Source organism: Biomphalaria glabrata, chromosome 7 (assembly GCF_947242115.1).
Source record: "Biomphalaria glabrata chromosome 7, xgBioGlab47.1, whole genome shotgun sequence".
Taxonomy (NCBI): Eukaryota; Metazoa; Mollusca; class Gastropoda; family Planorbidae; genus Biomphalaria; species Biomphalaria glabrata.
Genome location: NC_074717.1, coordinates 10,690,313 through 10,704,144, shown reverse-complemented (window position 1 = coordinate 10,704,144; position 13,832 = coordinate 10,690,313). Strand labels below are relative to the sequence as shown.

The 13,832-nt window shown below is 36.0% G+C and overlaps 1 long non-coding RNA gene, 3 other non-coding genes and 1 pseudogene across 4 annotated transcripts in view; all 5 read left to right on the top strand.

Annotated features, from left to right (window-relative positions):
• LOC129927419 (uncharacterized) overlaps positions 1-12,950 on the top strand; it is a 31,970-nt gene extending 19,020 nt beyond the window's left edge. Inside the window, exon 2 of the long non-coding RNA XR_008779031.1 lies at positions 12,641-12,950. This is a non-coding gene — a long non-coding RNA (uncharacterized LOC129927419). The remainder of the gene's footprint in view (positions 1-12,640) is intronic.
• LOC129927530 (U2 spliceosomal RNA) lies at positions 5-197 on the top strand. The gene has a single exon (XR_008779136.1). It is a non-coding gene; the product is annotated as a U2 spliceosomal RNA (small nuclear RNA).
• On the top strand, positions 2,114-2,306 carry LOC129927529 (U2 spliceosomal RNA). The gene has a single exon (XR_008779135.1). It is a non-coding gene; the product is annotated as a U2 spliceosomal RNA (small nuclear RNA).
• Positions 4,222-4,414, top strand: LOC129927528 (U2 spliceosomal RNA). The gene has a single exon (XR_008779134.1). It is a non-coding gene; the product is annotated as a U2 spliceosomal RNA (small nuclear RNA).
• On the top strand, positions 12,782-12,955 carry LOC129927555 (U2 spliceosomal RNA; annotated as a pseudogene).
• Positions 12,956-13,832: the final 877 nt, after the last annotated feature.

Here is a 13,832-nt window from a genome sequence, read left to right as displayed (position 1 = left end):
CTGTATCGCTTCTCGGCCTTTTGGCTAAGATCAAAGTGTAGTATCTGTTCTTATCAGCTTAATATCTGATACGTGGCTCATTGAGTCACTACGATATTAAACTGATTTTTGGAACTAGGCGAGATGTCCGGGGCTTGCTCCGCTCTCGCCACGGGTCGACCCGGTATTGCAGTCCTTCCGGGAATGGCCCAACTCAATTTCAATAAATGGTACGATTGGTAGTTCAGCCTATCTCCTTTCACTCCTAGTTCTCTTTTTCTTCCTTCCTTGCTTCCTTGCTTCCTTCCTTCTACACTTGTGTAGCAATATTCTCCCTTGTAGCACAATCTGTCATGCTAATTACTCTAATTATTATTTCTATTATAATTGTCATTATAATAATTATTTTCATTATAATTATAATAACAATAAGTATTACCGTTGTAATTATAATTACAATTATTGTCATCATTATCATTATTATTATCATTATTATTATTATTATTATTATTATTATTATTATAAAAAATAGTTATACTTATTGTTATAATAATAATAATTGTTTCAATTTTAATATTTATAATGATGATTATAATAATACTTATAATAATTTTTAATAATAATACTTATAATAATTTTTAATAACAATACTTATAATAATAATAATAATAATAATAAAAACAATAATAATTTTTAATAATGGCAGTTATAATAGTAATTTCTTGTCTTTCTATTCATTGTAAATCTATATGCTTTATTTATTATTTAGCAATTTATTTATACATATATTTATATAAAGTTTATATTGGGCTAGCTATGATTTTTTATTTATTTTATTTTTTCCTTTATTCAAATGTTTATGTATTTTTTATTCAGTGTATTGATTCAAGAACAGATGAAAATGTTATTGCGATTGTCGCAAACCTCTTTGAAAGCTACTGTGTAAATTCTGTGGATTATAAAAATAACATTCATACTCATCAGTTGTGAACAGTGGATTTACTACGAACTTCAAATGGCTGCCTGCGACGAGCTAGCTGATCATACGTAAGTAGCAGTATTTTTATATCTTTCATTTCTTTCTCTTTTTTTTTTCTTTCAGTTACTTTCTTTTTTTTTTTTTTTAAATAGCTAGCTAGCCCCACGTTCACCCACCTCAATACTCGGCTATTCACAATTTTCTCGCGCAATGCCTGCAAACGATTCTCAAGGTCAGTGTATCAATGTAGGTCCAGACTAAGAATGACATGGGCGCAAAATGTTCCTGAACATTAATTTATATAAATCAAATGTATTAAAACTCTTTAAAGAATAGGGCCATACCATACCTGTGGAAGCTACTTAAATAGTCTGTTCGTGAAAAATATTTTCTAGACCAAATTTGATTTTTTTAAAAAAAATTTTCTAAATTTTTTTTTTTTTTTTGTGGGGTAAAATTTTTCACCCCCTTTACGCTTCGCTAAAAGCACGGCACAGCACAGCTTGGCACAGCAAAGGAAGGTTCTCCATTTTCAAATTTGGACGGGTGTTGGCAATTCTGTCCGAAGGCGGAAAAAAAGTGTCCCTGTTCGAACTCGCGGACAGGTAGGGATGATGCTTTAAGGTCACCAAGCGACTTGGCAGCCTGTCTGTCTGTGCCGATTGAACGAGGCTCCTTTGAAGTAGCGGCTGGACCTTGTCCATTTAGCGGCTTGTCCGGTAGTTATGTCGTCTTCATGTTAAAAAAGGGAAGATTGGCTGGCTGAGTCCTACCTGCACCTGGGACGTTGTTGTTTGCTGTTTTATTGCGCACATGTATTTTGTTTGTTTGTTTGGTTGCGGTGTGGTCAAAGGGAAGCAACACTTGATTAATAGGAGAAAATCTATTAATAGCCATATCAGTGGCAGCAACGGCATAAAATTTGTTTATTTGTAATGCTAAGGGCATCACGTTTCGCTGGCTAACTCTCGCAGTGAAACACTTTGGGTAATATTAACCGGTGGCACCGCAAGCAGGCCACGTGCTAGAAATCCATGGTCACGTGGAAAATGCAATTTTTGTCCGAAAGGTCAGCTCTATTTTTAAATGGTACCCGTTCGCCGATTTTGAGTACATTTTCTGGCGAGAGTGCCGCATTTTGACCATATCCCCTGTATCGCTTCTCGGCCTTTTGGCTAAGATCAAAGTGTAGTATCTGTTCTTATCAGCTTAATATCTGATACGTGGCTCATTGAGTCACTACGATATTAAACTGATTTTTGGAACTAGGCGAGATGTCCGGGGCTTGCTCCGCTCTCGCCACGGGTCGACCCGGTATTGCAGTCCTTCCGGGAATGGCCCAACTCAATTTCAATAAATGGTACGATTGGTAGTTCAGCCTATCTCCTTTCACTCCTAGTTCTCTTTTTCTTCCTTCCTTGCTTCCTTGCTTCCTTCCTTCTACACTTGTGTAGCAATATTCTCCCTTGTAGCACAATCTGTCATGCTAATTACTCTAATTATTATTTCTATTATAATTGTCATTATAATAATTATTTTCATTATAATTATAATAACAATAAGTATTACCGTTGTAATTATAATTACAATTATTGTCATCATTATCATTATTATTATCATTATTATTATTATTATTATTATTATTATTATTATAAAAAATAGTTATACTTATTGTTATAATAATAATAATTGTTTCAATTTTAATATTTATAATGATGATTATAATAATACTTATAATAATTTTTAATAATAATACTTATAATAATTTTTAATAACAATACTTATAATAATAATAATAATAATAAAAACAATAATAATTTTTAATAATGGCAGTTATAATAGTAATTTCTTGTCTTTCTATTCATTGTAAATCTATATGCTTTATTTATTATTTAGCAATTTATTTATACATATATTTATATAAAGTTTATATTGGGCTAGCTATGATTTTTTATTTATTTTATTTTTTCCTTTATTCAAATGTTTATGTATTTTTTATTCAGTGTATTGATTCAAGAACAGATGAAAATGTTATTGCGATTGTCGCAAACCTCTTTGAAAGCTACTGTGTAAATTCTGTGGATTATAAAAATAACATTCATACTCATCAGTTGTGAACAGTGGATTTACTACGAACTTCAAATGGCTGCCTGCGACGAGCTAGCTGATCATACGTAAGTAGCAGTATTTTTATATCTTTCATTTCTTTCTCTTTTTTTTTTTCTTTCAGTTACTTTCTTTTTTTTTTTTTTTAAATAGCTAGCTAGCCCCACGTTCACCCACCTCAATACTCGGCTATTCACAATTTTCTCGCGCAATGCCTGCAAACGATTCTCAAGGTCAGTGTATCAATGTAGGTCCAGACTAAGAATGACATGGGCGCAAAATGTTCCTGAACATTAATTTATATAAATCAAATGTATTAAAACTCTTTAAAGAATAGGGCCATACCATACCTGTGGAAGCTACTTAAATAGTCTGTTCGTGAAAAATATTTTCTAGACCAAATTTGATTTTTTTTAAAAAAATTTTCTAAATTTTTTTTTTTTTTTTTGTGGGGTAAAATTTTTCACCCCCTTTACGCTTCGCTAAAAGCACGGCACAGCACAGCTTGGCACAGCAAAGGAAGGTTCTCCATTTTCAAATTTGGACGGGTGTTGGCAATTCTGTCCGAAGGCGGAAAAAAAGTGTCCCTGTTCGAACTCGCGGACAGGTAGGGATGATGCTTTAAGGTCACCAAGCGACTTGGCAGCCTGTCTGTCTGTGCCGATTGAACGAGGCTCCTTTGAAGTAGCGGCTGGACCTTGTCCATTTAGCGGCTTGTCCGGTAGTTATGTCGTCTTCATGTTAAAAAAGGGAAGATTGGCTGGCTGAGTCCTACCTGCACCTGGGACGTTGTTGTTTGCTGTTTTATTGCGCACATGTATTTTGTTTGTTTGTTTGGTTGCGGTGTGGTCAAAGGGAAGCAACACTTGATTAATAGGAGAAAATCTATTAATAGCCATATCAGTGGCAGCAACGGCATAAAATTTGTTTATTTGTAATGCTAAGGGCATCACGTTTCGCTGGCTAACTCTCGCAGTGAAACACTTTGGGTAATATTAACCGGTGGCACCGCAAGCAGGCCACGTGCTAGAAATCCATGGTCACGTGGAAAATGCAATTTTTGTCCGAAAGGTCAGCTCTATTTTTAAATGGTACCCGTTCGCCGATTTTGAGTACATTTTCTGGCGAGAGTGCCGCATTTTGACCATATCCCCTGTATCGCTTCTCGGCCTTTTGGCTAAGATCAAAGTGTAGTATCTGTTCTTATCAGCTTAATATCTGATACGTGGCTCATTGAGTCACTACGATATTAAACTGATTTTTGGAACTAGGCGAGATGTCCGGGGCTTGCTCCGCTCTCGCCACGGGTCGACCCGGTATTGCAGTCCTTCCGGGAATGGCCCAACTCAATTTCAATAAATGGTACGATTGGTAGTTCAGCCTATCTCCTTTCACTCCTAGTTCTCTTTTTCTTCCTTCCTTGCTTCCTTGCTTCCTTCCTTCTACACTTGTGTAGCAATATTCTCCCTTGTAGCACAATCTGTCATGCTAATTACTCTAATTATTATTTCTATTATAATTGTCATTATAATAATTATTTTCATTATAATTATAATAACAATAAGTATTACCGTTGTAATTATAATTACAATTATTGTCATCATTATCATTATTATTATCATTATTATTATTATTATTATTATTATTATTATTATAAAAAATAGTTATACTTATTGTTATAATAATAATAATTGTTTCAATTTTAATATTTATAATGATGATTATAATAATACTTATAATAATTTTTAATAATAATACTTATAATAATTTTTAATAACAATACTTATAATAATAATAATAATAATAAAAACAATAATAATTTTTAATAATGGCAGTTATAATAGTAATTTCTTGTCTTTCTATTCATTGTAAATCTATATGCTTTATTTATTATTTAGCAATTTATTTATACATATATTTATATAAAGTTTATATTGGGCTAGCTATGATTTTTTATTTATTTTATTTTTTCCTTTATTCAAATGTTTATGTATTTTTTATTCAGTGTATTGATTCAAGAACAGATGAAAATGTTATTGCGATTGTCGCAAACCTCTTTGAAAGCTACTGTGTAAATTCTGTGGATTATAAAAATAACATTCATACTCATCAGTTGTGAACAGTGGATTTACTACGAACTTCAAATGGCTGCCTGCGACGAGCTAGCTGATCATACGTAAGTAGCAGTATTTTTATATCTTTCATTTCTTTCTCTTTTTTTTTTTCTTTCAGTTACTTTCTTTTTTTTTTTTTTTAAATAGCTAGCTAGCCCCACGTTCACCCACCTCAATACTCGGCTATTCACAATTTTCTCGCGCAATGCCTGCAAACGATTCTCAAGGTCAGTGTATCAATGTAGGTCCAGACTAAGAATGACATGGGCGCAAAATGTTCCTGAACATTAATTTATATAAATCAAATGTATTAAAACTCTTTAAAGAATAGGGCCATACCATACCTGTGGAAGCTACTTAAATAGTCTGTTCGTGAAAAATATTTTCTAGACCAAATTTGATTTTTTTTAAAAAAATTTTCTAAATTTTTTTTTTTTTTTTTGTGGGGTAAAATTTTTCACCCCCTTTACGCTTCGCTAAAAGCACGGCACAGCACAGCTTGGCACAGCAAAGGAAGGTTCTCCATTTTCAAATTTGGACGGGTGTTGGCAATTCTGTCCGAAGGCGGAAAAAAAGTGTCCCTGTTCGAACTCGCGGACAGGTAGGGATGATGCTTTAAGGTCACCAAGCGACTTGGCAGCCTGTCTGTCTGTGCCGATTGAACGAGGCTCCTTTGAAGTAGCGGCTGGACCTTGTCCATTTAGCGGCTTGTCCGGTAGTTATGTCGTCTTCATGTTAAAAAAGGGAAGATTGGCTGGCTGAGTCCTACCTGCACCTGGGACGTTGTTGTTTGCTGTTTTATTGCGCACATGTATTTTGTTTGTTTGTTTGGTTGCGGTGTGGTCAAAGGGAAGCAACACTTGATTAATAGGAGAAAATCTATTAATAGCCATATCAGTGGCAGCAACGGCATAAAATTTGTTTATTTGTAATGCTAAGGGCATCACGTTTCGCTGGCTAACTCTCGCAGTGAAACACTTTGGGTAATATTAACCGGTGGCACCGCAAGCAGGCCACGTGCTAGAAATCCATGGTCACGTGGAAAATGCAATTTTTGTCCGAAAGGTCAGCTCTATTTTTAAATGGTACCCGTTCGCCGATTTTGAGTACATTTTCTGGCGAGAGTGCCGCATTTTGACCATATCCCCTGTATCGCTTCTCGTTCTTTTTTCTAAGATCAAAGTGTAGCATCTGTTCCAAAATTTTTTCCAGGATTTTTTTCAAGTTCATTTTATATGTTCATCGTTGGATGTGTTATATTCTTACTCTTCATTGTGTTTTTGATTCGTTTGGATTTTAAGTGTTTTTTTTTTCCTGTGCAAGGAGCACAACCCCTTTTTATTATTCATTTTGTGTTTCACCTTTTTTTCTAACACCTTTTGTTTACTAACATGTCTGTTAAGACATTTTTGATTGAGCGCCAAGACCTGGAGGGAGGCCTCGTCCACCCTCCAGGAACCTTGCTGCTCAAACTGTCCGGACAGGGGGCAGTCAGGGCCTCAATGGCGTCCATCGTCGCCGCCTTGGGGCTCAGGCCGGAGGAGGTGGGTCCCCTGTACCGTTTTGAAAACCCGTACCTTTGGTTTCTGGGAGTCTCCTCACCCGTGGTGAGGGGGAGGATCCTAGGGCGGGTTTTCGGCAAAGAAGAAACGTTCAAGGTGGAAGTAACCACATTGGACGAGGAGAAAATTAAAATCACCCTCCACTGGGTGTCCCCCAGCATATCCAAAGCCAAAATGGAAGAGATAGTGGGGAGCATGGCGGAGGAAGGTTCAAAAGTTGAGATTCAGAAAATAGAAGGGACAGACAAGTGGGTGAGCTGGGTAAAACCCAGAAAGGGCGTGGAGCTACCCCACTATATACAACTAAGGTACCAGGACGATCCAAGAACCTATAAGGTTTTGGTTACAACTCCGGGCAGGAGGCAGCAGTGCTGGCACTGCCAGAGGGAAGACCACTGGTCAAACCAGTGCCCGACCAAAACCACTCCCAGAGGGAACAAAAAAGAAGGGGAGAAATCCCAAGACCCCCCAAAAACAACATACGCAACGGCCCTGAAGGGAGTTAGCAGCAAAAAAAGTGCAGAAGAGAGGGCAGACGAGGAAGGGTTTACAGTGGTGGGAAAAAAAAAAGAGACACCTCCACAGGGTCAGGAAGGAAGTAAGAAGGGAAAAACACCCCCCACGTCCCCAACAAAAGGGGAAAGGAGAAATAGTGCAGGAGGGACAAACTCCCACAAGAAACTAAAACCTGAAGGGAGGATAAGGTCAGAGCCTAATTCCCCGACAAAAATAAAAAGAAAAAGGGCGCTATCAACCTCCTCCTCTTCTTCGTCCGACGACCCATGCGGGGACTTGGAGGCGAAAGAGGACAACAAGGGAAAAAAGGAAGGGAAGAAAGAGATAGATTTCCCTGACTCCCCAACCCAACTGGTCATAGATGAGGGGGAGGACCCCAGCACGCACTCCAGCTCATAACACACAAGGTATAGTAAATAGGAGATCAACACACACGCACACTCATAGAAGACGTTAGGACACAAACACGCACACACAACAATCCACCTACACGCAGACATGGCAGACATTACAATTCTCTCCCTAAATATTCGAAGCCTAAATAACAAACACAAATATCTAGTACACTTAGCCAACACCTACAAAACAGATTTCATCTACATTCAAGAAACTAACACACACACGAGATACCAAGCAACCAAAAGCACCTCAGACATGGGATTTGCGGGTGGGTACTTTAGCTTAGGTAGGAAAGCAAGAGGGGTAGCTATTTTACAGACATCCAACAAATTCAAAGTAACACACACACACACAGATAATAACGGCAGGCTAGTCATAGTTAAGGTAGAATCACAAAAACACGCATACACTTTAGTAAACATCTACGCTCCAGCTCAGAGTGGAGAAAGACCGCTGTTTTTCGAAACTCTGAGTGAAGAGCTACTCAGCAAACACGTGGGAGAACAAATAATATTGGGGGGAGACTTCAACTACATAGAAACACATTTAGACAGAAAGCACACAAACACGCAGGGTCCACCCCCTCAGACGAATGACTACTTGGGAGAAACCAAATGTCAACTCCGAATAAAGGATGCGTATAGAACAACGTACCCAGAGGGAAGAGAAACTACACTTAAACACAACTCACACCCAGTGGAGACAAGACTTGACCGATTCTACACGCCAAACGACATAAAAATTAACAAAATAAGACACTTAGACGAGACACTGACTTACACAGACCATAAAGGGGTTTTAGTGGAAATAGGAGGCGAAAGGGGGGAGGCAAAGAAACAAGGACAAATTTGGAAATTTAACAAAAGCCTAATCGATGACCCGTACATCCAAAAATCAATTACAGAAATGATAAATATTTGCATAGGGGAGGAGAAGAATGACGGACAAATTATACAAATGTGGCCCCTTTTAAAAAAATCAATAAAACAGCAAGTAATAGTATTGGCAAGAGTCAAAAACCAAAAAATCAAAGAAGAGGAGACAAGACTAAAAAACAGACTACAAACAACAACGGACGACATTGACAAAACAGAACTGGAAGGACAGTTAGAATACATACACAAACACAAATACAAAGGGGCAGAGATCCGATGCAAACACCCAAACCTAACAGAATCACCCAATAAACTATACTTAACGGCAGAACAAAACGTACAGAAAGACAAGACAATAACAACAATTAAAGACATTGACGGGAAAGAAACACAAGACCAACAAAAGATAAATAAAATAATCTCGAACCATTTTAGAGGAATATATAGGAAAGAACCGACATCAGCAGACGCACAGTCCCTCCTTTTGGACAAAGTAAAGACAATAGACAAGGAGATCGCAGACGAACCCTTCACGCTAGCGGAACTGGGGGCTGCCCTAGACACGACACAAAGCGACAAATCTCCAGGCCCAGACGGTTTAACATACGAATTTTACAAAGCCTTCCTCCCCCAAATAGGACCGTTACTGATAACACTGTACAAAGACATGTTACAAACAGGACAGATACCCCAAGATTTCAACCTCGCATACATTACCCTACTACCCAAAAAAACTGAAAATAATAACTCCCCTAGCGACTTCAGACCAATCTCCCTCTTAAACGTAGACTACAAACTTTTGACCAAAATGATCTTCCTTAGACTCAAACCCCAAATCCCCCTTCTAATAGGACAAGACCAATACTGTAGTAACCCCGACAAAAATATTGACGAGCTAAATCATTTCCTAAGAGACATTAATTACTACTGCAGAGACAAAGACTTAAAGGCAGCCCTCATGTCCGTTGACCAAGAAAAAGCTTTCGACAGAATAGATCACGAATACCTGTTTAAAATACTAGACAAAACTAACATAGACAAGACACTAACACAATACATTAGACTGGTTTACACAGATGCCACAAGCCAATTAATTATAAATCAAAACCTTAGCGATAAGATCCCCATAGAAAGATCGGTCAGGCAAGGGTGTCCCCTGTCCCCCTTCCTATACGCCCTCTGCCTGGAACCCCTGTTAGAAAGCATAAGATTAGACAAGGAAATAATAGGTATAAAAATCCCAGGCCCCAATCCATCAGTTAAAATAAAAGCATACGCAGACGACACTACCCTGTTCCCCACTTCACAAAAAGACGTTAAAAAAATGATAGAGAAATTTACACTTTTCGGGAAGGCGAGCGGGTCCAAAATAAATTTTTCAAAATCTTCAATCATGTCCTTGGGGAGGTGGGAGGCCCCCGCGGAAGAAACCCATGGACTAAAAATAGAGACAGAAACAAAAATATGTGGCATCGTGTGGACCAGAGACCCGACACAATACGTGACGAGACAATGGGACTCCATCATAGACAAAGCCAAAAATATAATAAAGCTTTTTCTGCACACTTCCTCTACCATTTTTGGAAGAGCCATCTTGGTCAATAACCTGATAATACCCAAAATTTTGTACCTTGCAAACGCCGTAGAGCCACCTCCCAACTTTATAGATAAAATAAACAAAATAATTAGAAAATTCATTTTTAAAAATACAATCACCAACATAAAACATAACACACTAGTTCAAGACAAAAGAGACGGGGGGATTAACCTACAAGACATCAAAACAAAAATCAAAGTGCAAAGGTTAAAATATATAGGAAAAGTAGTTAGGTCCCCTGAAAACTTTCCCTTGACCTTGTACTATTTCGGCCTGAAGCTGAACAAAATTCTCCCCATCCAAAACAACACGCCCCATTTCTTTGGCACACACACTCACCCCTTTTATAGATCACTAGCTAGACACTTACAAAACAACGAAAGCTTGATACACCACACATCCAAAGATATCTACACAGCACTTAGGGAAAAACTAAAAGAAAACCTAGGAACCAGAATAAAGTGGGGAAGGGAGCTAGGGGTACAAGCCAACACACATACAGACACATTCACACACTTACACAACAAAATCATAACACCCAAAGCGAGGGAGGTGGCCTACAGGCTGATTTACGGGATGACCCCAATCAAAAGAAAACTCTCTAACACAACGGAGTCCAGGTACACTTGTGAAATATGTAAAAAAGAAAGCTCAAACCCAGAGAAACACCTATTTAGTGAATGTGTGATGTTTGAGACAACAAAAAAGACCCTTACAGAAATCATTGATGCAAACAGTCAGACCAATGTTAATGTAAATATGGCTATCTTCTTAAACAAACTACCCAAAGCCATAAATAAAAGACTGAAAGATATAAATGTAATTATATTAGCTGAATACAGAAACCTGGTCTGGAACACCTATTTACAAGTTGTCCACCATGATAAAAGATGCAATAAAGTTATACTGGAACACATTTTTAGAAAAATTATTGAGCAAAAATGTAAATCAATATAGTACTAAATAAACATATCCAAAGTGTCCATTAACTTAAAGGGAAAGAAATATACAAGTACGCATGTGTGTATACATGTGGGTGTGAATGAGTATACACATTCTAAACAATCCTTTCTATTTAATGTAAGATTAACCATGTATCTAGAAGTAATACACTACAATTACTAACAATCCAACTATTGTGTATTCAATTAAAACGGAGGCACCTGGATCAACCAAAACACCCAGAATAAGACCCCACTGCTAGTGCGCCCACCAAACAAACTCACAAATACTGACGGCCCTCCTCTTAAAAAAGGAGCACCCCAGTAGCACACCGCTGCCGCAAATCGAAATCTCACAGCAACGACAAGAGACTCCAATTATTCCAGAAGAATTTATACCACTACAAAAAAAAAAACGAAGGAGAAACTCAGACAATGTAAACAAAACTACAATACTAAGCATAAGGAGAAATAAGGCAACCAGCGCTTCGCCCCAAGGGAAGTAAAAAAAAAAGAAACAGACTGACCACCAAAGAATTTTTTGAGTCGTCTTCCATTTCATTAACAAAAGATAACAGTAACATTCCCAACAGAAGGCTAAGGGAAAAGACACAATTCTTTATGATCTTCGCTCCTGCCGCCCCTGATGGGGTTGAACTTTTTCCCGCTTTGTACTAAATATATGATAATTTAGCTTACTGACAACCTTTCCAATATTATGCAAATTTTGAAATTGGTATCTAGCAATAATGTTTTTTAATAAATAACCTAACATCTGTTTCCTAGTTTCAGGCCACTACACAGACATTAAATTTATAATTAAGTCAACTAGGACAGTGTCACTCTAAAGCACAGATGCAAAATGTACATTTGTCAATTAAATTGCTTGATCAGTAGACCTCTGTGACAAAAAGTAAATCACAGAAAATTTCTTCGCAGGCAAAAACATCCCGACCCTTGACTCTACCAGACACGATTGCCACCTTGATGACGAGGAAGCAAGTTTCCAAGTCTCAAGGGAGGCAACCAAAAAATTGTCAAAGGAAGGAACGATGAAAAGCTTGTTCCCCCCTAACCCTTGTTTTTGAAGTTAACTCTTAAAACATATTGATAATATTTGTACACGCCTTCTAAATGTTGAGGTATGCAACATATGTGGATATATATATATTATCAAAACTATAATTAGTACTCAATAAAATGTTACACCTGTTTCTAATTGGACCCTTTGATGCAGCCTACTCACTGATCACGCTAGAAACCCTAGAGTGTGTTTTCTGAAACTATACTTGCCTTCATGAAAAATTTGCCTTTTATGAAATATTTCATGTGTTATTATTATTAGTATAAAATAATATGTCATGTGTTTTTTCCTTTTTGAATAAAAAAAAAAAAAAAAAAAAAAAAAAAAAAAAAAGCCCGATAAAGAGGCCAAGAGCCCAAAAAAGAGGCAACGCCCAAAAAAGAGGCAAAGAAAAGAGGCAATAGCCCAAGGATTCCTAGGATGTAAATAGCTAGACAACTGAAGTCAAGGCTAAAAAGCTGAGGTTTCCTAAAAAAAAAAAAAAAAAGAAAAAAAAAAAAAAAAAAAAAAAAAAAAAAAAAAAAAAAAAAAGAAAAAAAAAAAGAAAAAAAAAAAAAAAAAAAAAAAAAAAAAAAAAAGAGAAAGAAAAAAAAAAAAGAAGAAAAAAAAAAAAAAAAAAAAAAAAAAAAAAAAAAAAAAAAAAGTAGTATCTGTTCTTATCAGCTTAATATCTGATACGTGGCTCATTGAGTCACTACGATATTAAACTGATTTTTGGAACTAGGCGAGATGTCCGGGGCTTGCTCCGCTCTCGCCACGGGTCGACCCGGTATTGCAGTCCTTCCGGGAATGGCCCAACTCAATTTCAATAAATGGTACGATTGGTAGTTCAGCCTATCTCCTTTCACTCCTAGTTCTCTTTTTCTTCCTTCCTTGCTTCCTTGCTTCCTTCCTTCTACACTTGTGTAGCAATATTCTCCCTTGTAGCACAATCTGTCATGCTAATTACTCTAATTATTATTTCTATTATAATTGTCATTATAATAATTATTTTCATTATAATTATAATAACAATAAGTATTACCGTTGTAATTATAATTACAATTATTGTCATCATTATCATTATTATTATCATTATTATTATTATTATTATTATTATTATTATTATAAAAAATAGTTATACTTATTGTTATAATAATAATAATTGTTTCAATTTTAATATTTATAATGATGATTATAATAATACTTATAATAATTTTTAATAATAATACTTATAATAATTTTTAATAACAATACTTATAATAATAATAATAATAATAAAAACAATAATAATTTTTAATAATGGCAGTTATAATAGTAATTTCTTGTCTTTCTATTCATTGTAAATCTATATGCTTTATTTATTATTTAGCAATTTATTTATACATATATTTATATAAAGTTTATATTGGGCTAGCTATGATTTTTTATTTATTTTATTTTTTCCTTTATTCAAATGTTTATGTATTTTTTATTCAGTGTATTGATTCAAGAACAGATGAAAATGTTATTGCGATTGTCGCAAACCTCTTTGAAAGCTACTGTGTAAATTCTGTGGATTATAAAAATAACATTCATACTCATCAGTTGTGAACAGTGGATTTACTACGAACTTCAAATGGCTGCCTGCGACGAGCTAGCTGATCATACGTAAGTAGCAGTATTTTTATATCTTTCATTTCTTTCTCTTTTTTTTTTTCT